General features: G+C 34.6%; 2 long non-coding RNA genes across 2 annotated transcripts in view; one reads left to right on the top strand and one right to left on the bottom strand.

Moving 5' to 3' along the window:
* The window catches only part of LOC135969043 (uncharacterized), a 309,091-nt gene that overhangs the window by 119,834 nt on the left and 165,395 nt on the right, over positions 1 to 23,862 (top strand). The window lies entirely within an intron of this gene.
* Positions 780 to 18,810, bottom strand: LOC141409379 (uncharacterized). Its single transcript, XR_012429854.1, has 2 exons — positions 18,711 to 18,810; positions 780 to 1,332 (listed from the first exon to the last, which is right to left on the bottom strand). It is a non-coding gene; the product is annotated as an uncharacterized lncRNA (long non-coding RNA).

The following is a 23,862-nucleotide window of genomic DNA, read 5'->3' as shown; positions in this document are numbered from 1 at the left end:
GTCTTCTTTTCTGATTCTTATACTTTTTAATAAATTTTTACTTATTATATTGGGTAGGAACTGCAGCACAAGATTGCATATATTCAGTGATAATGGGAATTTATATCTTTTTCCCAATTGCAGTTTAAAATATTTTTATATTTCACTATTAAATTTGGTCTTTGCTATATTTCATGTATACTAACAAATTTTTAAATTCTCTTCTATGCCTTCATTAAATGTTATTTTTAGCTATTGTAATTAATGAATGCTGAATTTCATAAATGCTTTTTACCATCTGCTCACATAATCATATGATTTTCTTCTTTTTTTACAGCGGTGACTTACAGTTTTTGACTTTTAAATGCTAACTACCCTATTATTTGTGGGATAAAACCAGTTTATCTTATAACAGTATCATTTTGAAATTCCTTGTATTCAATTTGCTAATATTTTGTTTAGGTGATTCACAAATGTTTCCATGAGAAAGAGTGTCATGCATTTTTCTTTTTGTATAGTCTCAGGTTTTCGTATCTTGATTATAGTTACCTAATAAAACTAGTTGGGAATTATTTCCTCTTTTTGTTTTATTCCTTGGAAATATTTATTAACAGCTGATACTATTTTCTTCCCTAAATATTTGGAACTGTTTACTGTTGAATCAGTTTCTTCATGGAGGTTATTAAATTATTCTTTAAATTTTAATTATAGATTTAATTACCTTAAAGATTATCAAGACAAATGAGATATTATACTTATTCTTGTGGCAATTTTGGTAAGTTATTTTTGTAAAGGAGTTTGTTCACATAATGCTCATTTATTTTGGAAAATGTATGGCAATGTATTTCATTATATCATTGTGATAATTATTTATTTTTACACAGTAAATTACTTCAGAAATTATCCTTTTGAAATACAAACGCTTAGGATTTCACACAATTTTTGAGAATCACAAATCTGGGAGGAGCATATCTGGATGTTTCTGGCTCAGGGTCTTTTCATGAGGTTTCAGACAAGATGTCAGCTGAGGCTGTAGTCTTCTGAAGGCTTGACCACAGTTGAAGGACTCACTTCCAAGGTGACTTACACACATGGCAGTTGGCAGGAAGTATATTTCCCTGTGTGCTTTTAGCTGCAAATTCTAGCTGTCGAGCTTCTTCAGAGGTGATAGTCCTCATGACTTGGCATCTATCTTCATGCAGAGCAAATAATCTGAGACAGGGCAAACAGCAAGCTGAAGCACCTTTTGTGATCTATCCTCCAAAGTTACATACCATTACTTCCCTTTTATTCTTATTTGGTAGAAGTAACTAAATCCAGTCCACACTCATTCAAAGGAGAATTTAGGTTCATCTGTTCAAGGGAGAAGAATCAAAGAATTTGTGGGTGTTTTAAACCATCACATTTCTTTTGCTAATATATTAATATCCACAGGATCTGACATTGGTGATTTGTGCTTTCTTACTTTTTCTTTTTATAAGTCTTACTAGGGTTTGTTGATTTCACGAATCCTTTCAAAGAATCAACTTTTAGTGTATTGATGCTTTCCCTTATATATTTGTTTTCTACTTCACTGAATTCTCCTCTAATCTTTATTATTTTCTTCCTTCTACTTGCTTTACATTTACATTGTTGTCCTTTTACTTTTTGAGAGAGATGCCTGAATAATTGTTTTTAAACTTCCTTCTTTTATAATACATGAATTTAATAGCATAATTTTTCTTCTAAACATGGTTTTAAAGGCATCCTACATGACTTAATATATTCATTATTATTTGATTCAAACTATCTTCAATTTTCATTATGATTTCTTCTTTGGCCCATGAGATATTTAGAAGTACACTCCTTAATACGTAAACATTTAGGCTGGGTGCAGTGGCTCATGCCTGTAATCTCAGAACTTTGGGAAGCCAAGGTGGGTGGATCACAAGGTCAGGAGTTTGAGACCAGCCTGACCAACATGGTGAAACCCCATCTCTACTAAAAATACAAAAATTAGCCGGGCATGGTGGCATGCACCTGTAATCCCAGCCACTCGAGAGGTTGAGGCAGGAGAATTGCTTGAACCTGGGAGGCAGAGGTTGTAGTGAGCTGAGATCATGCCATTGCACTACAGCCTGGGTGACAGAGGTAGACTCCGTCTCAAAAAAAAAAAAAAAAAAAATATATATATATATATATATATATATATATATATATGTAAACATTCACTGGTTTTCTACTTATCATTTTATTGTTCGTTTCTAGCTATTGTCCAAGAACATATTCTGTATAATTTCAATAAGTTTAAAAATGTGGAAAATTACATTACAGCCCAGCATAAGTTCAATTTGGTTAATGTTCCATTTGAATTTAAATATAATAAGTATTCATTAGTTGTTGTATGTAGTGCTTGTTAACATGTCAATTGAGTCAAGTTAATTAATCATATTATTTACATCTTACATACCATTACTTATTTTTTGTGTGCTTATTTCATTAGATTTTAGAAAAGATTAAAATCTTTATCTGATTGTGGATTTATCTGTTTCTTATATGTGTCATTTTTTGTTATTCTGGACATTTTTGCTTCATATATTTTTAAAGTATTAGGTACTAAAATTTTAGGAGTGTTAAATTGTTTTGATGCAGGGGACCTTTGTTATTATAGTGTCTACATTTTAACATTTCTTTTAGTATCGGCTATTAATTATCTGAAATATTCTATTTTGATATTCAGAAAATTTTTTATTTTACTTTCATTTAATAAAGATAGTTTCACTAGATATAGACTTCGAAGTTAGCAGTTCATTGAATTATATTCTGCTTCACCTCATTTATTTTGAGAAGGCAGCTGTAAACGTTGTTGTGCCTCTGAAAGCTTTATGCTTTTTCTCTCTGATTATTTTAAAATTTTCTCATTATCTTTGGTCTATGAGTTACATATGTGATATTTATATTACACGCCTGCTTGTGATTTATAGTAAAACTGGAAAAATTTTAGGATGGCATATGTTGAAATATTTATTATCTTTCATTCTGTCTCTCTTTTTCTGCTGGACTGATTACACTTGTTTGCCCTGTTCATTTTGTCCTTTACGTTGGTTATATTCTTTATATTATTTTGTTCTATTTTAAATCTTTTTCTGTGTGATTCTACTGTGTGAGTTCATATTTACTAAGTTATTTCTCAATTTACTATTCATCGTTTAAACTGTTTCTTGTCGGGTCTGAGATCCACTCACTGAGTAATTACTTTCTGTTTTTATTTTCTCAGTTTAAAATTTTACATTTAATTCTTTAGAAATGACAGTGTTTTTTGTTAAACTTCTCCATCTTGTTATCTATTTATATGAACACATTTAACATACTTATCTTAAGGTATGTGTTGATAACTATAATAATTAGATCTCATCTAGGTGTCCTTCTTGTGTCTTTTTTTATCTCTTGTTTTTTGTTTATTATTTGCCTGGTATGCTTATTATTTTGCATTTAATGTAACAATTTGTATATTAAAATTATCATCGTTTGAGATTAAGGCAAATGTTTTCTTTTCCCAGATAAAATTTACCTTTACTTCTAATGGACAGTTAAGGTAAGACAAGATTATCTTAATAAAGTCTATAGTTGAGCTTATTTTCACACTATTTCATTCTTTGTGATGGTAAGACTAGTTCTGACTTATTATTACTAGAAATTGATGTTTCAGAGCTTCCAACTATATGACTCTGGTGCTTTCTAGGGCTTTTCTTCCTTGGCAGAGTGTAAATACGATTTTTAATCTCTTATTCAATGATATATCTGAAATCTCAGTTTATCTATGTAACCTGCAAGCTACTGCTTTTTGTTTACCAGTCTCTCTTCTGCTGTATAAAACTTGACACATACCCCAATGGGAAAGGTGCCAGTGAATGTGTGTTTCAACTCTTTGTTCTTCCTTTTTCCCAAGAATCTTGAATCTTTAAGTCTTTATTCTCATAGTAATTCTCAAATCTACTCAAAAATCGTTTCAAAAATGTGTATTTCCTTGTTGTTGAGAGGACGGCTGGTCTATCATAAGATAATCTACTCTATCTCCAAGAAAATATTCTAAAACAGCTTTGAAAATCATTGAAAAATTACAAAGGTTTTGTGATTGAAGGAGTCTTCCCATTTAATTCACTTACTCACAAATTATATTCATTCATTTAAACATGTTTCTGGAAGTATATTCTAGGCAAGATCCTATGGAAGGCACTGTGAGGTATGAGAAGATACATTTAATATGAATTGTGAACTGATGGTGACAGTTTGTTTCCAAATGAGAAGTATGGTTAATTTAGCTCATTGTACTTGTGATTCAAAAGGAAGGAAAAAAATATGGTGCTCATCCTAAAAACTTCTGGCAGGAAATTCAAGGAATACTTACCTGTAATGTAATATGTTCTAAGTACCATGAAGGAGATACACATAAAGAAATGTGGAGCAAACTCAGAAAAAAAGATGAGTAGTCCGAAAAGTTCCATAGAGCAGGAAGCACTTAAACTAGGACTTATAGACTAAGTTGAATTTGCACATACAGAAATGGGAGAAAGACATTTGAGGCAGAGGAAATAATCAGCAATATCAGATGGGTGGGGAAATGGGAAGGAACTTGTGAAGGAATATATTCATTTGAGAACAATAGAAGGCATATATTGTTGGGGATTGTTGGGATATGAGTCTGGAAAGGGAGGAGGAGAAACTTAAGATTTTAGAGTGTCCTAAATGATACTTTAGGAGTACAGTTTTTATTATGTTGAATATTTATTTTGATCAAATAATTTATTTATTCATTCCCTCCTACACCAATTATTTAACTTATTTATTTTGCTTTGCTTTTCCTTTTTCCCCACTGTATTTTCTTACTACATTGTCCTCTTCTAGGCCCTGGAAAAATGAAAGAAACACACAATTTAGAATTAACTCTTAGTCACAATTTTGTCCCAAGTAGATAGTGGAAGAATAATTTTAAACAGAGGTAAAGACTTGATAACTATCTGGTTGTTTAACAATGGAAGGGGATGCCTTGTATATTCTTTAACAACTTAAAACAATAAGAATAATGGTTGTAATCAAACCAGTGGTTACTGTACTTAGTATGAACTTTTTTCCTACTTCATAAATATGCTATAAGTCAGTGTACTTGGATTTTAGAGATTGTATAGGGAATGGTCAGGTAAACAACACCTAAAAGAAGCATGAAGAAAAAAAGTTTTAAAGTTTGATGAGGGAACCCTGAATATACTAACCAGCTTTCCTGACTTGTTTCTAAAAATCATGTTATGAAACACTGGCACACAGTAGGCACTCAATTAATGTTTTACTTTAGCAAAAGAAAAAAATACTGATATTTGTGTTATATATTAAGTTAAAATAACCATACTAATTAATTGTGCTAAGAACATTAATGCTTTTATTCTTTATTTGCAAAGAAGTGGGGATGCATCTTCTCTGAGCCAGCCAACTTCTTTCTATTAAACTTGGTCCCTTTATGCTACAAGTAGTACAAAATTTTCAGAAGGTAATATATACATACTATTCCAGTTACCTGTAGATTAAAAAAACTGGAATGCCCCACACATCACTTACTACTACTGGATTTGATGTGCTCTAAATTCAGTATTTCTGAATCTCAGGGGATTTGGAAGAGTTGCCAAGTGTGCATTAATTCATTTGTGCAGATAATATTTCTTATAAATTGAAGAAAGAGCATGACTTAAACACTACCAATACTATTATTTTTCGAATGTGTATAGATGCCATAGTCCATTTGATATTGCTCTAATGAAATACCACATAATTAGAAATATATAATAAACAGGAATCATTTGGCTCACAGTTCTGCATGCTGGACAGTCCAAGAGCATGGTGCTGGCATCTGGTTAGGATCTTTGTGCTGCATTATTTCATCGTGGAAGGCAGAGGGCAAAAGCTGGTAGAGCAAGAGAGCAACAGGGTACTAAACTGGCTTTTATAACAAAACTACTCACATGATAACTAACCTACTCCCATGTTAACAACATCAGTCTTTTCATGATAGCAAAACTCTCATGACCTAATCACTTCTTATTAAGCTCCACCTCCCAAAATTGTTGCCTTGAGGATTAAGTTTCCAGCATGTGAACTTTGGGGGATTTATTTAAACCATTACATTCCACTCTGACATTCACAATGCAAAATACAGTCATATATTACTTAATAGCAGGAATGTGTCCTGAGAAAGGAGTTGTTAGGCAATTTCCACATTGTACAAAATTATAGAATGTACTTATACAAATCTAGATAGCATAGGTTACCACACACCTAGGATATATGATGTAGCCTAGTACTCCTAGGCTACAGACCTGTACATCATTTTATTGTATTGAATAGTGTAGGCAACTGAAACACAATAGTGTGTATTTGTGTCTCTAAACATATTTAAACATAGAAAAACTACAATAGAAATATCATGTAAACGATACAAAATAGTATTCCCATTTAGGATATTTACCATGAATGGAGCTTGCAAGACTGGGCATTGCTCTGTGTGAGTCAGTGATTGAGGGATGAGTGAATGTGAAGGCCTAGAACATTACTGTATGCTACTGTAGACTTTATAAACATTGTACACTTAGACTGTACTACATTTATAAAATAATTTCTTTCTTCAATTAACCTTAGCTTACTGTAATTTTTTACTTTATAAATTTTAATTTTTTAACTTTATGACTTTTTAACACTTAGCTTAAAACAAACATATTGTACATCTGTGCAAAAATATTTTTTACATCCTTACTCTATAAGTTTTTTTTATATGTTTAAATTATTTTATTTTTTACTGTTTCTTTTTGTTGTTAAAAAAAAAAAACACAAACACACATATGAGCCTAAGACCACATAGGGTCAGGATCATCAATATCACTGTCTTCCACCTTCTCATCTTGTCTTATTGGAAGTTCCTCAGAGGCAGTAGCATACATAGAACTCTCATCTTCTATGATAACAATGCCTTCTTCTGGAATACCTCCTGAAGAATCTACCCGAGGCTCTTTTACAATAAACATTTTTTCATAAGTAGAAGAAATATGCTCTAAAATAAAAATAAAAATTATACACAAACCAGTAACATGGTTATTTATTGTCATTATCAATTATATGTACTGTGCATAATTGTATATGCTATACTTTTGGATGACTGGCAGCACAGATTTGTCCATACCAGCATCACCACAAACACATGAGCAACACGTTGTGCTGTAATCTTATGATGGCTATGACATCACTAGGTAATAAGAATTTTTCAGCTCATTATAATCATATGGGACCATCATCATATATGCTGTCTGTCCTTGAACACAACATTATTATTTGGTGTGTGATTATACATTCATTTTATCTCAATAAGCCCAAAAGTTTAACTAGTTCTAGCATCATCTCAAAAGTCCAAAGTTAAGATAATCATCTGAATCAGATATGGGTGAGACTCAAGGCACAATTCATCTTGTATCAAATTCCTCTCCAGCTGTGAGCTTATAAAATTAACAAGTGACTTTTTTTCAAAGTACAGTGGTGGGACAGCATAGGATAGACATTCCCATTTCAAAAGGGATGAATATGCAAGAAGAAAGGGGTAACTGGTCCCAAATAAATCCACAACCCCACAGGGAAAACATTATGTCTTACAGCTCTAGAATAATTTTCTTTGACTCCATGTCCCATGTCCTGGGCACAGTGGAGTGTGGTTTTGGCCCTCAAGGCTTCAGACAGCACTACCTCCATGGCTTTGCTGGGCTCAGTCCACCTGGAAGCTCTCACGAGCTGGAGTCTCATGCCTGTACGTCTCCCAAGCTCATTTTGCAAAATGGTAAATCTACAGTCTTGGCCCAACTCCCATGGCTCCACTAGGCATTGCCCTAGTGAGAACTCTGTAGCAGCGCTGACCCCACATTTCTGGTGGACGTTGGTCTATTAGAGGTAATCTGTGGTGGCTCCACCCATGCAGTAAGTCACTGCCTGGGTCCCCAGGCTGTCCATGCCATCCTTTGAAATCTATGTGGAGGAAATTATGTCCCCATAAGTCTTAATTATGTCCCCATAATTTTCTGTCTTAGTTTGTCTTATGTTGCTATAACAAAGTACCTCCGATTAGATAATTTATAATAAACAGAAATATATTTCGGCTCACAGTTCTAGAGACTGGAAGTCCAAGACCATGACTCTGGTATCTAACAATGGCCTTCATGCTACCCCATCCCATGGTGAAAAGCCAAAGAGAGAGGGTTGGAGCAAGAGAGAAAGAGAGGACTAAATTCACTTTTATAATAAGCCCACTCTTGTGATAAGCCACTCCCATTCATGAGAGTAGAGCCCTCATAACCTAATAATCTGTTGTTAGGCCCCACCTCCCAATACTCTTGCATTATGCATTAGGTTTCCAATACTTATACTTTGGGATATACATTCAAACCATAACAGATGTCCGTAATGAGACTATTATTACTATTATTTTGCACAGGGATGCCAAATTGTTTCAACACCATTTGTTAAAACATTCTCCTTTCTATACGATAAAGTGCTCAAAATCAGTAATCATCAGGGAAATAGAAATTAATACTGTAATGAGAAATCACCTCACACCTGTTACAGTGACTATTTTCAAAAAGAGGAAGAAAAGTATTGGCAATGATGTGGAGGAAAGAAAACTCTTGTACACTGTTGGTAGGAATGTAAATTAGTACAACCATTGTGAAAAACAGTGTGGAGCCTTCTCAAAATATTAAAAATAGAACTACTATATGATTCAGCAGTCTTATTTCTCAGTATATATCCAATGGAAATAAAAGCAGTATCTCTAAAATATATATGTGTGTGTGTGTGTGTGTGTGTATGCATCCTCATGCTTATTGCAGCATTATTCATAATAGCCAAAATATGGAAATAAGCTATGTGCTTATAAGTAGATGAATGGATAAAGAAAATGTAGTATATGTACACAAAGGAATATTATTTAGCCTTAAGAAAAAATTCTGTCATTTGTGACTAGATGAACCTGGAGAACATTATGTTTAATGAAATGAACTGGCAGTGAGTGGTGGCCCTCTCAAAAAAAAAAAAAAAAAGCAGAACAAAAGAGAAATGAACCAGGCATGGAAAGACAAATGTTATGTGATCTAACATATATATACAATATATATACAAGAAATCTAAAATGTTGAATTCACAGAAGCAAGGTACAATGGTGGTTAACAGGGGCTGTGGAAAGAGGGGTTGGAGAGACACAGGTCAAAGATAAAATCTTTTATTTAGTCAAGAAGAATAAGTTCAAGATCTATTGCACAACATGGTGGCTAGAGTCAGTAACAATGTATTATATACTGAAAATTGTAAGAGAGTAGATTTTAAATGTTCACACCACACACTCACACAAGATGAGTATGTGAGGTAATGGTGGTGGCAATAAGCCTAATTTAGCCATTTCGCAATGTGTGTGTGTGTGTGTGTGTGTATCTATCCATATCACACATCATGTTGTACACTCTTAATATATAAAATTTTTATTTGTTAAATAAAATACATACATAAATAATTTAAAAAGACTATTCCTTTTTCATTGCATTGCTTCTGCATTTTTGTAAAAAATCAACTGACCATATTTGTGTGAGTCTATTTCTGTACTCATTTTAGTTCCACTGATCAGTATGTGTATTCTTTGCCATAACCACTCTGTCTTAATTACTGTAGTTTATTTTTGAAAATTTTAAGATCAGGTAAAGTGAATCATCTAACTTTATTCTTTTTTGAGCAAAATTTCTTGCTCTTTAGCCTTTCCAAATAAATTTTAGAGTAAACTTGTTGACATCTCCAGAAATTCTGCAAGAATTTTTATTTAAACTGCATTAAATCTATAGATCAATTTGGGGAAATTTGACAGCTTCATTCTATGGGTCATGATATTTTACTTATTGACATGTCTATTTATTTTTTTTACTGGGATACTGGACATTGTGAATGTTACATTGTTGGTTGCCTGAATTTTGTCATCTTCCTTGAAAGGTGTTGAATTTTAATGTAGTCAAAACAAGTTACTTGCAGATTGATTTGATCTACTGTTTTTAATGTTTTCTAAGGTGCAGGACAGGTGCCCAGATAACCTTGACCAACCCAGCTCTTCCCCTGTTTCTGAGTTGCAGTTCTCAGAATAACTGTAGAATGTTCTGGGAATACAACGTTCTGCGATAAGGAGAAACTGTTCAGAAAAGCCTGGGCTCTGTTGCCATCCCTTCTAGGACAGAATGTCCTGAAACGCTTTAGCCTAGTGATACAAGTCACCCCTCCCCTGAGATATAAAACCCAGAGAAGAATGATTTCACAACGGGCAAGCACAGATGAAACTACACCTGCCCTGAACAGCTTTTCTGAGCTTTAGCAGACTGGTTCACCATGAACCTTAAGCTCTTATTGTCCCTTGCTGCTTATTGGGGAATAACAAAATTGCTTTGCTTAACTCATTGAGTGAGTGTTTTTTGTTACCAAACTTATGCAAGTAGATTGATAACCAGTGCATGGGGATCCCACTTCACACTAAGGGAGTTCTAGGTCAGTCTTTATTCTAGGAATAGTTCAAGTATACTACCTCCACAGAACATCCCTGGGATCACATATTCCTGCATCCTCAGTATCTTTTGACCCTGGTCTCTATTTCTCCAACTTAGCAAGGCAATCAGCTCTGCTTAGATTCTCCATTATCTATTCCCTCATTGTGGAAATCGCCCCCAGGTTGAAAGCTGGATCTTCTGTGGGGCTTATCATGTTTGTTTACCTTCTCACAGGAATCCCAGGCCTATGCTGTTAGTTGAGATGTATGAAAACAGCTGTTTCACATATTTTTTCCAGTTTTCTAATTGTTTATATTGGAAAGTTGCCTGATCCTTGTTACTACAGCATAATCAGAAGTGAAAGTCAGTTCATAGTTTGCCGCTTACTATTGTCTTTGTATCTGAATTGATTGGCACAGTTATCAGGAACTCTCTTGCTAAGGATTCCTCAAAATTAACTGCAGAGATGCTCCTATTAGATTTAAAATGTAAAAATACTGTTTGCAAATTATAACCATAGGCTACATACTCCTTTGGACTAATCTAGCACACTTAGGCCATTCTTTTAACTACCTTATTCTTATGCCATAATCATATAGCTTGACAAGTCTCTCCACATCTTAAGTGCCCTCATTCTTTTCTTCAAATCTTTCCACTTTATCCAGAAATTCTTTCATAACTGGATCTCAAACTTGAATGTTTCCATTGACCTGAAAATTAATTCAAAAGTGGAACTATTTAAGCTTAATTTATGCATATAATTCATATAGATTATGATGATGACCCTGCCTCACTTATTATGAAGATCTGAAATGTCCATGTTAAAACATAAGATATTCAAATTTATTAAAAAGTACCATAAAGACACACAGGCACACACATATGTTTATCACAGCACTATTCATGATAACAGAGACATGGAGTCAACTTAAATGTCCATCAACAGTAGACTGGATGAAGAAAATTTGATACATATACACCATGAAATATTACACAGCCATAACAAGAACAAGATCATGTCCTTTGCAGTAACATGGATGGACCTGGAGGTCATTATCCTAAGTGAAGTAATGCAGTAACAGAAAACCAAATGCCAAATGTTCTAACTTATAAGCGGGAGCTAAACATTGAGTAAATATGGAAACAAAGAAGGGAACAACAGATACCATGGATTACTTGAGGGTCGAGCGTGGCAGAAGGGTGCAGATTGAAAAACTACCTATTGGGTACTATGCTTATCACCTGGGTGACAAAATTATCTGTACACCAACCCCTGTGACACATAATTTACCCACGTAACAAACCTGAACATGTACCCTTGAATTTAAAATAAAAGTTAAACAAATTCATTAAAAAGAAATAACTGAACACTGTAAATATAGACAGCCAGAAATTGATAAATTATTTCAATTTAAAATATATGAAAGAGACATGGCAGCTAAATGCAATCCATGATTTTAGATTGGATATTTGATTATAAAAATTTTCCATAAAAGAAAATTTTGGCAATAATTGAATACCTGGTTTACATTAAATAATAATAGTATATGGAGTTAAATTGTCTAAATTTAAAAATTTTGCATCATTTTGTTAAAGAATGAAAGGATGTCTTTGTTCCTAGGAGAGGGATACTATAGTATTTTGGATTAAATATTCATTGTCTCTCTCTTGATCTCTAATGAGAGGAGAGAGACAGAGAGAGTGAGAGAGAGGGAATGAATGTATGTGAGTGCATGCAGGCTAATGAGATTAAATGTTAACATTTGGTGAAATTTGGTGAAGGGTACAGGGGATCCAAGTTCTAATCTTTTTGTCATTAGAACTTACATAGATTAGAAAACTTCAAAAAATGAAAAAGATAAAAAGCAATGAGTTCAATAAAACTAAACAAATAGACAACACTCTTCTTACTAAACAAAACAGATCTTTAGGCCAGATTTGCCCATTAACCACCAGGAAATCTGATTAATTATTTGAGCATTCTTTATATTTTTGAAGTTTCATGACATCTAATATCTCTACCACACAATACTGATTACATTTAACCTTCTCTTGTTTTCTGTGTGCCTGTCTTGTTTTGTTCAAGTTTGATACAATACTTCAGGATGCTAGTGTCGTTCTTCTTTATATATTCTGTTAGCAGTTAGGAAATTTTTGAACACAGATGTTCAGTGAATAATTCTTGAATTTGGTAAGGTTACATGAATTTGGTAGGGTTGACCAAAGGAGAATCTCTTTCATTGTGGACTGGAATTCCTAACATTTTTACTCAAGTTTTTACTACCTAACCAACCAAGACAGTCATTTTTTTTCCTTTTTAAAATAATTCTAAGATTGTAAGAATGGGAGTTTGGTCAAAAGGATGAAATAAAGTATTCCAGATCTTATAAAAAGGTCACTGTTATTTTTTGATATACAAAGTAGGTCATTATGTCTGTACTTTCATTCCAAGACCCAGTTAGAAATTCAAAAGTGGAGTCTTACTGAGCTACTCTAACTGAAAGAAACTGAACAAAGCGCTGACATGTTACTGAAGCTCAAAAAAGGTTTGAATAGAACACTTTTTTAACCTTCAAAGACCTTAGTAATATTTAACTAGTACTTTGTTTCTATGGAATATCTATTGAGATATTAGATGGAGGGGCAATCAGAAGAATTTCCTTGTATGAGACCAGTTCAGAGACAATAATCAATCTTAATAAATCAGAGTAGCCACATCTGAGCTTCACTGATCAGTCACCAGTAGGGTACATATATTTCATCATCAAAGCCACTGTGCAGGAAACTCAGTCAAGTGCAGTGTTAACACATCCTGTACTAATGAAAAAAGTTAGCCTGAAACAAGTTGGTGACTTTAGTTTGATTAGATTTAGAGGATTAGATCTAGATAGGTCTAGAACCAAGTTTTGTATTTATTCATTCAGCCAGAAGTCACAACTTCCCATGGTGAGTAGCTAGCTCTGCTAGCTGCTTTTCGTACGAAGAAAAACAATCACCTTATCAAAGAATAGTCAGTCGTTTCCTCAAAATTTATCTTAAATTGATTTGTAATAAGAAAATAACATAGATATCTATATAGCCTAAGAGTCAGGTGTCCGTGTAGAATCTTCTTAAGATAAACTATATTTCTTTTTTATTTTTCTGTTTTCTTGCTCTTTATTTTTATTTTATTTTATTTTTATTATTATACTTTAAGTTCTAGGGTACATGTGCATAATGTGCAGGTTTGTTACATATGTATACTTGTGCCATGTTGGTGTGCTGCACCCATCAACTTGTCAGCACTCATCAACTCGTCATTTACATCAGGTATAACTCCCAAAGCCATCCCTCCCCCCTCCCCCTCCCCCCTCCCCCCTCCCCCCTCCCCCCTCCCTACAATAGGCCCTGGTGTGTGATGTTCCCCTTCCCATGTCCAAGTGATCTCATTGTTCAATTCACACCTATGAGTGAGAACATGCAGTGTTTGGTTTTCTGTTCTTGCGATAGTTTGCTGAGAATGATGGTTTCCAGCTGCATCCGTGTCCCTACAAAGGACACAAACTCATCCTTTTTTTATGGCTACATAGTATTCCGTGGTGTATATGTGCCACATTTTCTTAATCCAGTCTGTCACTGATGGACATTTGGGTTGATTCCAAGTCTTTGCTATTGTGAATAGTGCCGCAATGAACATACGTGTGCATGTGTCTTTATAGCAGCATGATTTATAATCCTTTGGGTATATACCCAGTAATGGGATGGCTGGGTCATATGGTACTTCTAGTTCTAGATCCTTGAGGAATCGCCATACTGTTTTCCATAATGGTTGAACTAGTTTACAATCCCACCAACAGTGTAAAAGTGTTCCTATTTCTCCACATCCTCTCCAGCACCTGTTGTTTCCTGACTTTTTAATGATTGCCATTCTAACTGGTGTGAGATGGTATCTCACTGTGGTTTTGATTTGCATTTCTCTGATGGCCAGTGATGACGAGCATTTTTTCATGTGTCTGTCGGCTGTATGCATGTCTTCTTTTGAGAAATGTCTGTTCATATCCCTTGCCCACTTTTTGATGGGGTTGTTTGTTTTTTTCTTGTAAATTTGTTTGAGTTCTTTGTAGGTTCTGGATATTAGCCCTTTGTCAGATGAGTAGATTGCAAAATACAAACCCACAGCCAATATCATACTGAATGGACAAAAACTGGAAGCATTCCCTTTGAAAACTGGCACAAGACAGGGATGCCCTCTCTCACCACTCCTATTCAACATAGCGTTGGAAGTTCTGGCTAGGGCAATCAGGCAAGAGAAAGAAATCAAGGGTATTCAGTTAGGAAAAGAAGAAGTCAAATTGTCCCTGTTTGCAGATGACATGATTGTATATTTAGAAAACCCCATCATCTCAGCCCAAAATCTCCTTAAGCTGATATCCAGAACCTACAAAGAACTCAAACAAATTTACAAGAAAAAAACAAACAACCCCATCAAAAAGTGGGCAAGGGATATGAACAGACATTTCTCAAAAGAAGACATGCATACAGCCGACAGACACATGAAAAAATGCTCGTCATCACTGGCCATCAGAGAAATGCAAATCAAAACCACAGTGAGATACCATCTCACACCAGTTAGAATGGCAATCATTAAAAAGTCAGGAAACAACAGGTGCTGGAGAGGATGTGGAGAAATAGGAACACTTTTACACTGTTGGTGGGATTGTAAACTAGTTCAACCATTATGGAAAACAGTATGGCGATTCCTCAAGGATCTAGAACTAGAAGTACCATATGACCCAGCCATCCCATTACTGGGTATATACCCAAAGGATTATAAATCATGCTGCTATAAAGACACATGCACACGTATGTTCATTGCGGCACTATTCACAATAGCAAAGACTTGGAATCAACCCAAATGTCCATCAGTGACAGACTGGATTAAGAAAATGTGGCACATATACACCACGGAATACTATACAGCCATAAAAAAAGGATGAGTTTGTGTCCTTTGTAGGGACATGGATGCAGCTGGAAACCATCATTCTCAGCAAACTATCGCAAGAACAGAAAACCAAACACTGCATGTTCTCACTCATAGGTGGGAACTGAACAATGAGATCACTTGGACTCGGGAAGGGGAATATCACACATCGGGGCCTGTTATGGGGAGGGGAGAAGGGGGAGGCTTTGCACTGGGAGTTATACCTGATGTAAATGACGAGTTGATGGGTGCTGACGAGTTGATGGTTGCAGCACACCAACATGGCACAAGTATACATATGTAACAAACCTGCACGTTATGCACCTGTACCCTAGAACTTAAAGTATAATAATAAAAGAAAAAAAAAGAATTAAAGTAAAGTAACTTCAGATTCTATGGACATTGTAAGATATTAAGGGGGTATTATGATTAATTTTACATACATAAAAATGTCAAGTTAGATGAAATGAACAAATCTTTTGAAAGAAACAAGCTAATAATTCTCGCTTATGAAGAAATAGATAATCAGGATAGTTCTATACCTATCTAAAGATAAGATTCTAAATTAGAAACCTTCCAGCAAAGAAAACTCCAGCCCAGATAGCTTCACTGGTGATTTCTACCAAACATTACATTGAGATATAATGTCAATTCTTTACAAAATATTTCAGAAATTAATATGAAACACTATCCAACTTATTTTATGCAGTCAGCATTATGTTGACAGCAAAACAAAGGAACAATATTATAATAAAAGTAGAGAACGATAGCTTTCACAAGCATAGATATAAAAATTCTCAAAAACAGCAAATTTAATTCAGCACTATAGAATAATACATTATGACCAAGTGCATTGGAGATTATCTTGAGAATACAATTTGTTCAACCTTTCAAAATCTATCAACAATCACAGATAAAAAGAAAAACAAAGTATGATTTCCTTTTTAACAAATGCAAAAACAAATTTGGAAGAATTTGACATTATTTATGATAAAAATCTCAGCCAATTAATGGGAACATCCCCCAAATGATAAAAGCCGTCAATAAAATATCCTACACCTGATATTATAGTTAATGCTTAAATTCTGAGTATTTTATCCTTAAGTAAGACCTGGGACAATGAGATCTACTGTCACTATTCCTATGCAACATTACGCTGGAAGTCGTAGACATACAAAGACAGGGAAAAAACCCTATAACGTCATGCAGATTAAAACTAAAGAAATAAAACTATTTTTATTCATAGATGACATATTTGTGTCTATAGAAAATCTTCTAAATTTACCAAAAATATATTCTATCTAAAAAATGAGTTTAGTAAGTTTATCTAACAAGACCAATATACAGAAACATATCGTTTCAATTATCATATCATTTGTTTATTGATAATCCAATTTTATATTGAAAAATTGAAACAAAAAAACTGTGTAATTTAAAATAGTACCCTGTCCCTCCTCAAAAACCCATGTAATAGTTATAAATTTAACAAAATAAGAAATAAATTTAACAAAATAAAGCCTCTGTGGTTAAAACTAATAATTGAAGAAATAAAAAGAATATTTAAATAAATTGAGTTTTATGCTGTCTCCTTGATTTAGAAAACTGTATTTTGTAAATATATCATTTCTTCTCAAATTGATATATAGATGCAATGTCATCCCAGTTAAAAATCCCAGATGGTTTTTTTGTATATAGTCACAAGGAAATTCTAAAATTTATGTGGAAAAACAAAGAAACTAGCCGAAAAAATTTTGAAAAAAAGGAACGAATTCAGAAGACTTATATTATTTGATTTCAAAACTTAATCTAAATGTATAGTAATCAAGGTATTGTAGTGTAGGAGAAAATATTCTGATACATTAACACATCTGCACCTCACACCATATACAAAAAGCTGTTTGAAATAAATCAAAGACTTAAAAGCAAAAACAATGAAATATACAGAAGAAACTAATTTCAGCTTAGAAGAAAACTTCTTTAATGAATAGAAGTTTGATCCCTAAATTTTTTTTGAGAAATTAGATTTCATCAACATTAAAATCTCATGCTTTTTGTGAATACACTGTTAAAAAATTAAAAGCATGCCATAGACTAGGAAAAATATTTGCAAAACACATGTCTGATAGAGGAGTTGTATCCATAAACCATAAAAAGAAATCAGTGGTTGTCTGGGCCTGGGGTCTGGAGAGGGTTGACTAGGAAGGGACATGGGAAAAATTGAGGGATAATAGAAGTGTTTTTAGCTTGATTGTGGTGATAATATTTGTATGACCTTATGCGTTTGTCAAGACATACAGAACTGTATAATAAAACATAAAAATTTTGCTGTTTGTAAATAAACCTAGTAAAAGAAATATGTGGTTTGTGGAGAAGTAACATTAGTATTACCTGGGGACTCATTTGAAATGCAGAATCTTTGGGCCACATCCCAGACCTAAGGAATTAGAATTTGCATTTAGCAAGATCCCCAAGTGATCCAAATGGATATTCACGTTTGAGAAACATTGACTGAGAACCAATGTATTTTGCCCCTTGGACAATCTTTCATCAACAGAGTAAAGTAAAATGCAAGAGTAAGGGGCTAAGGAGTATTTGGGGTTGATGTTGTGGACTTGTTGAGAAAGGATTTATATCAGCATAGTCACTAGAGGACATTTTGGGGAACTAAAGGAGCGCAAACTGATTTATCTATTCTTAGAAGTGTCTTTATGAGGCTCTAATAACACTTCAAAGCTATTTAGAATCTGGTGAGAACTACCTTGTCAAGATTAAACTACCCTAACACCTATTTCAGTGTTCTGGTGAGAGTTGGATAAAAACTGTCCTGTATTGTTGGTAGTCTATGAACAGAGGGAGGGAGCACTTTGACTTAAATTTCTAGCAATTCCATCTCTTTGGCTGGCCTCTTATGGAATCTACTAGTTGATTCAAGTTTGATTAAGATTACGTATTAAGAACTAACCATGTATATTCTGACTTCCCTTTTTAAGGAAAATAAAATAATCAGGTAATTAGCCAGATGATGTGAGGACAGAGACTGTGCTATAAATCTGTTCTATACTGAAGATAGAATACAGTGAAGGTAGGTTACATAGAACTATAACACAGTGAATTAGTCAGTGTTCTCTAGAGGAACAGAACTAATTGGATATATGTATATATGAAAAGGAATTTATTAAGGAGAATTGACTTACATGATCAAAGCAAGGTGAAGTCCCACAATAATCTGTCTGCAAGTTGAGAGGCCAGGAAACCAGTAGCAACTCAGTCCGAGTCCCAAAACCTCAAAAGTAGCCTTCAGTCTGTGGCCAAAGACCCGAGAGCCCTTGCAAACTACTAGTGTAAGTCCAAGAGTCCAAAAGCTGAAGAATCTGGAGTCTGATGTTTGGGGTCAGGAAGTATCCAGCATGGGAGAAAAATGAAGGCCGGAAGACTCAGCAAATCAGCTTCCTCCACCTTCAGCCTGCTTTTTCTAGCCACACTGACAGCCAATTGAATGGTGCCCACCCATATTGTGGGTGGATCTTCCTGAGGGTGGGTCTTTCTCTCCCAGTCCACTGACTCACTTGTTAAACTCTTCTAGCAACACCCGGAAACACCCCGATACACCCAGAAACACCTAGATATACCCAGAAACAATACTTTGCATCCTTCAATCCAATCAAGTTGATACTTAATATTAACCATCATACACAAGTTTATTGTTTTCAAGGAGCTTTATTTGGCTTGGCTATATTTAACTCATAAAAAGTGTAAAATGATACTAGATGGCATGCAATAAAGAACTCTCCAGGTATTATGGAATCTAATAAATAATTTAGATATAAAATGCCTTCCTTAGGTTGAAGTTGTCAGGAAAGACTTCATACAGGAAAAGGTGTGCATTATTGTGTACTCAGCAAAATATCTTATCAACAGAGCAACAGTAAGAAGAAACTTCAGTTGAGTTTGGTGTAGTTATAAAATTAACAAATTGGTGTGTATCTAATAATATGAGAGACATGAATAATTAGAGAAATGAATACAACATTACAGATGGTTATGTTGAGTATTCTTCCAGGTCGAGAATCTTCAATGCCAATTACTGTCATGAAGTTGTTGTCTCTTTCTTCTTCAGTTGGATATTTGCCAAGGAAATTAAGCAAGAAATAAGGAATAAAAACATACTTTTTGTTCAACAATCAAATGTGGAGAAAAGCATACTGAAGTTTTTTTTAAAGTAACATGTGCCTTCAACTCAGAAACTGATGCTTCCTTTTGGTTGCCTCTGATAGCGATCTCTCTATTTTGGGGACAATCTCCTTCCATGGTCAATTGAGGGAAATTGGCAGTGGATGTGCTTGCAGTGATCTGGCTCCAGAAACCCTCCTTTCTCTCTCTACCCATATAATAGTTTTTCAGGTAAATAGATCTCCCCCACAAGACTGTAAACTCCTCTCTGAATAATCTTAGGTATTTCCCTCCACATGCCCTGTGCAATATCTGACTCAGAATTGTTGCTCCATAAATAATAAAGGAAAATCAAATCCATCTAAGCTTCATATTATCCTTTCAGGCATCTGTGGTCTTTAGCACAAAATGACTATTGATAGATAGACTAATCAGGTAAAAGAGTATAAACTGGTTTACGTGCTAGCACTCTTAAATAAAAGGCAACTTTATCTGCTTACAATACACTAATCTCTAGAAAGGCCCTTATTAAATGAATTTAATTGTGGAAATATGCTGGCATATGAGAGCCAATAATGTGAATTTTCTGTGAAGACATAAGTCATCTACTTTAGATGAATGGACAGCCCTGCTTATAGACTGCCTCTCAACCCAGAATAATCTGTGGAGCTTTAAAAAATGCAAGTGATCCATAAATAACTGAAAACTTTATATATTCATTTCTTGTAACTATATTATATATTTTACATGTAGTATGCACCAAAGTATACAGATATATTTGTCAATTTTGTGGGTTAGAGCTTGCTGACGGTGGCTTTGTGACTGTAGTGCAAAGATCATTCTGTGTACTGTATAATAAACGACCAGATCCTAACAATATTTAACAATATTTACTGCTGCTCTAAACAGGGTGAAAAATGTACATCTGTACAAGGCACAAGAACAAGGTGGCTAAGCATGTCTGAGGTAGTCGCAAATCACATTGGTGTCACCATTCAGCAAAGTTTCAGGAAAAACTAACAGTGAAGCAGGCATCCCTCAGCCATTGGTCTGTCACATTTTCCGTAAGCTACTAAAGATGATACCTGGCCCTTTGCATCTGATGAAGACTCTGATGGAGACAGATGAGGCAAAATAATATAATTTCTGCAGCTCAGTTTTCAGAATCATATTGAGATGAATCAATTTTGCATATTCATATTCACTGAAGAGGTTGCATTTCACTTACATGAAAAAGTGAGCCACCACAATTTACTAAGCGACAATGAAAATTAATATGATACTTGCAAAAGAGTTATGAAAATTCGTGTTTTTTGTGCCATCTCTTGCACATGTGTCTTTTTTTTTTTACAATGACAGGATTCCCATGTGAAACATGTTGATGGAATGACGTTTTTCTCCGCAATTATAGGGTGCCTACTTTAACTACACTTTCCAAAAGGATACATTTCTATTTCACTTCCATAACAATTCTGGAGGTCTAACATGGTGGTAGACTGGACATAGTGTTCAAATTTGACCTACCTAGAGACCAATGGCCACCCAGTTCCCCAGTTATCATATCTTGCAAATCATTCTTCCTGTGAGAATGTTTGCAAAATCTCATGTTTTATACCACCACTTTCTTGAAGGCTTAGGGAAATCAAGGACTGCAACCTGGCTGATATTCCTACATTGACAGACTGAGAAAAACTGCTATAGGACTGGCATTTTCCCTGTGGCATAAGCAATGAATATTGAGCATATGTAAAATTATGAAAATAATTGCTTTCAATCCTTTATGAACCAATTTTGCTATATGATCATATGTAATATAGTTAATAATTAATTTTGGAAAGTGCTTTTGTTAATTCATTCATATTTATCCTTGGATATAACCCTTCATATAATTAGGCCCAGCTTGGTGATAACTCTTTGCATATTTAAAATACTTCAAGAAAATGAAAATGTTGATTTGCGACCAGAGTGGAAAACCCCTCAGAAACAGTCATTTCTGTTTGCCCTTATTCTCTTCTCCAGTCAAGATCAATAATATTGAACTTTGCCATGCTCTGCAACTCTCATCTCCAAAAAAGTACATGCACACACATGTGTGTGCATATTCACACCTTGAAATTGAGCATTGCGGGCTGTCAGAGACTAAATCATACCTCTTTCTAACAGTTCTCTGAAGATCTTTATAACATTATTCTGGTAATATTTACTTAATTATACATCATAATTATATAGCTGCAGATTGTAATTATATAATTACATGTGTTTACATTCAGTAGACAATTAAATATAATCACCCTTAGCACAAAAAGTTACTTGATGGAGACCAGGAACCTAGCATAGTAAGTGAAATGAATTAAATGCTATTCTGATCCTTTCCTTATGGTAGTTTTCATGCAGTGGGACTAGCAAAACAGTTTGCATCAAAATGGAGAAAGACCTTTGGAAAAACATTGTAACTGAAGAAAATGAAATGAAAAAAAGTGAGACAAACCTTCCTTGATTACATTTTCTAGGATTACACTACTGAATTATTGATATTAATTTTTTAAATATATAACTTTATTGATTATTTAAATATTCCTTGGTGTAGTAGCTAATGGTAGTGTCATCACACATGGACAGCGTTTTAGTAGCAAATACAGGCATACACTGCTCCATCTATTCTGCCCATTCATTCACTCACTCCCTCATTTAGCTAACATATATTTGAGTACCAACCATGTCCTGGACGTGAGTTCAACACTGGTCTGTGTCCTTATTCTTCAGAGGGGAGTCTTGCTCCTGGCCCCCAGTGCTTTGACCTTTCTCCACAGTATGTAATACATATTCCCCACGCTCATCAAAACTCTTCCATTCAATGTCTCACACTTGCACAGCTGGATTGTCAACTAGGTGATAATAAGTGGTCAAGATCACAGAAAGAAAAAATTAATGCAATCTATGCTGAAGTATTAAGGTGCCAAGGGGTAATTTTAGTCATGGTAGTGAGGCAGTAGTGCTTCTCTCTGGAGCTCCTCAGTATGTTTGAAGTGCTGCCGCTCCTCAGGCTTGAAGCTGCAAGCTAAGTCCTCAAGCAGAACACCCTCCTTACTCCTATGTCTACTACTCCCGTTGGACTTTGAGCTCCTTGAGGAAATAGACCCTCTGCATAGTACCCAGTGCATAGCAAAGGAAGTTTTGTAGGATGTCTTCTGTGTACGCTTGTTGACTCTCATAATGAAGGGGAATTGTCATAGGCAGGGCCATCCCTGCCTGTATTTCCTCAGTAACAACCCAAAGTGAGGAATGTTTCACATGATTACTTTTCATATATTTCTAAAATCTTTCCATCAGATATTTGTAGCTAAAACCCTATTTTGATTACCAGTAACAGTTGTCATCATTATTCTGTAGGTGATTGATTTATATACCTGTTAAATTTTCATTTTGCAACTAACACTAGCTCTCTCACAAGTACTAATCTGTAAGCAAATACCCAATTCCTTAAAAAATCCACTGTTTAAAGAAATTTGATAGTAAAACATTGTCTAGATATAGAATCACAGGGTCATAGAATTTTATAGTTGAAATGAACCTTTGCCTTTGAGGTCATCTGATCCAATCTTCTAGCTTCCATTGAGTATAGAAATAAATATACACTTTTTTTTTTTTTTTTTTTTTTTTAGATGGAGTTTCACCCTTGTTGCCCAGGCTGGAGTACAACGGCATGATCTCGGTTCACTGCAACCTCTGCCTCCTGGGTTCAAGGGATTCTCCTACCTCAGCCTCCCGAGTAGCTGGGATTACAGGCATGCGCCACCACATCTGGCTAATTTTGTATTTTTAGTAGAGACGGGATTTCTCCATGTTGGCCTGACCTCAGGTGATCTGCCCACCTTGGCCTCCCAAAGTGCTGGGATTACAGGTGTGAGCCACCGAGAAATATACACTATTATATTTTTGTTAGATATTTATTTGGTCAGCTTAAGCATTTGCAGAGCAAAGGAGCTCGATATTATTCGAGGCAACCCATTCCATTCTGTTGATGGACCTTCTTAGGTTGAACTAAATTTGTCTCCTTTTAACCATTCTCCAGGGCATGCACAAATTAAGTTTATATTTTTTCCCACATAATAGCTCTTCAAAGGGTAACTGCCATCATGTCTCAACTTCTGCCTCCATTTTTTTTTTGTTTGCTTT

Source organism: Macaca fascicularis, chromosome X, assembly GCF_037993035.2.
Source record: "Macaca fascicularis isolate 582-1 chromosome X, T2T-MFA8v1.1".
In the NCBI taxonomy this organism is placed as follows: domain Eukaryota; kingdom Metazoa; phylum Chordata; class Mammalia; order Primates; family Cercopithecidae; genus Macaca; species Macaca fascicularis.
This window is presented reverse-complemented; position numbering and strand designations above follow the sequence as displayed.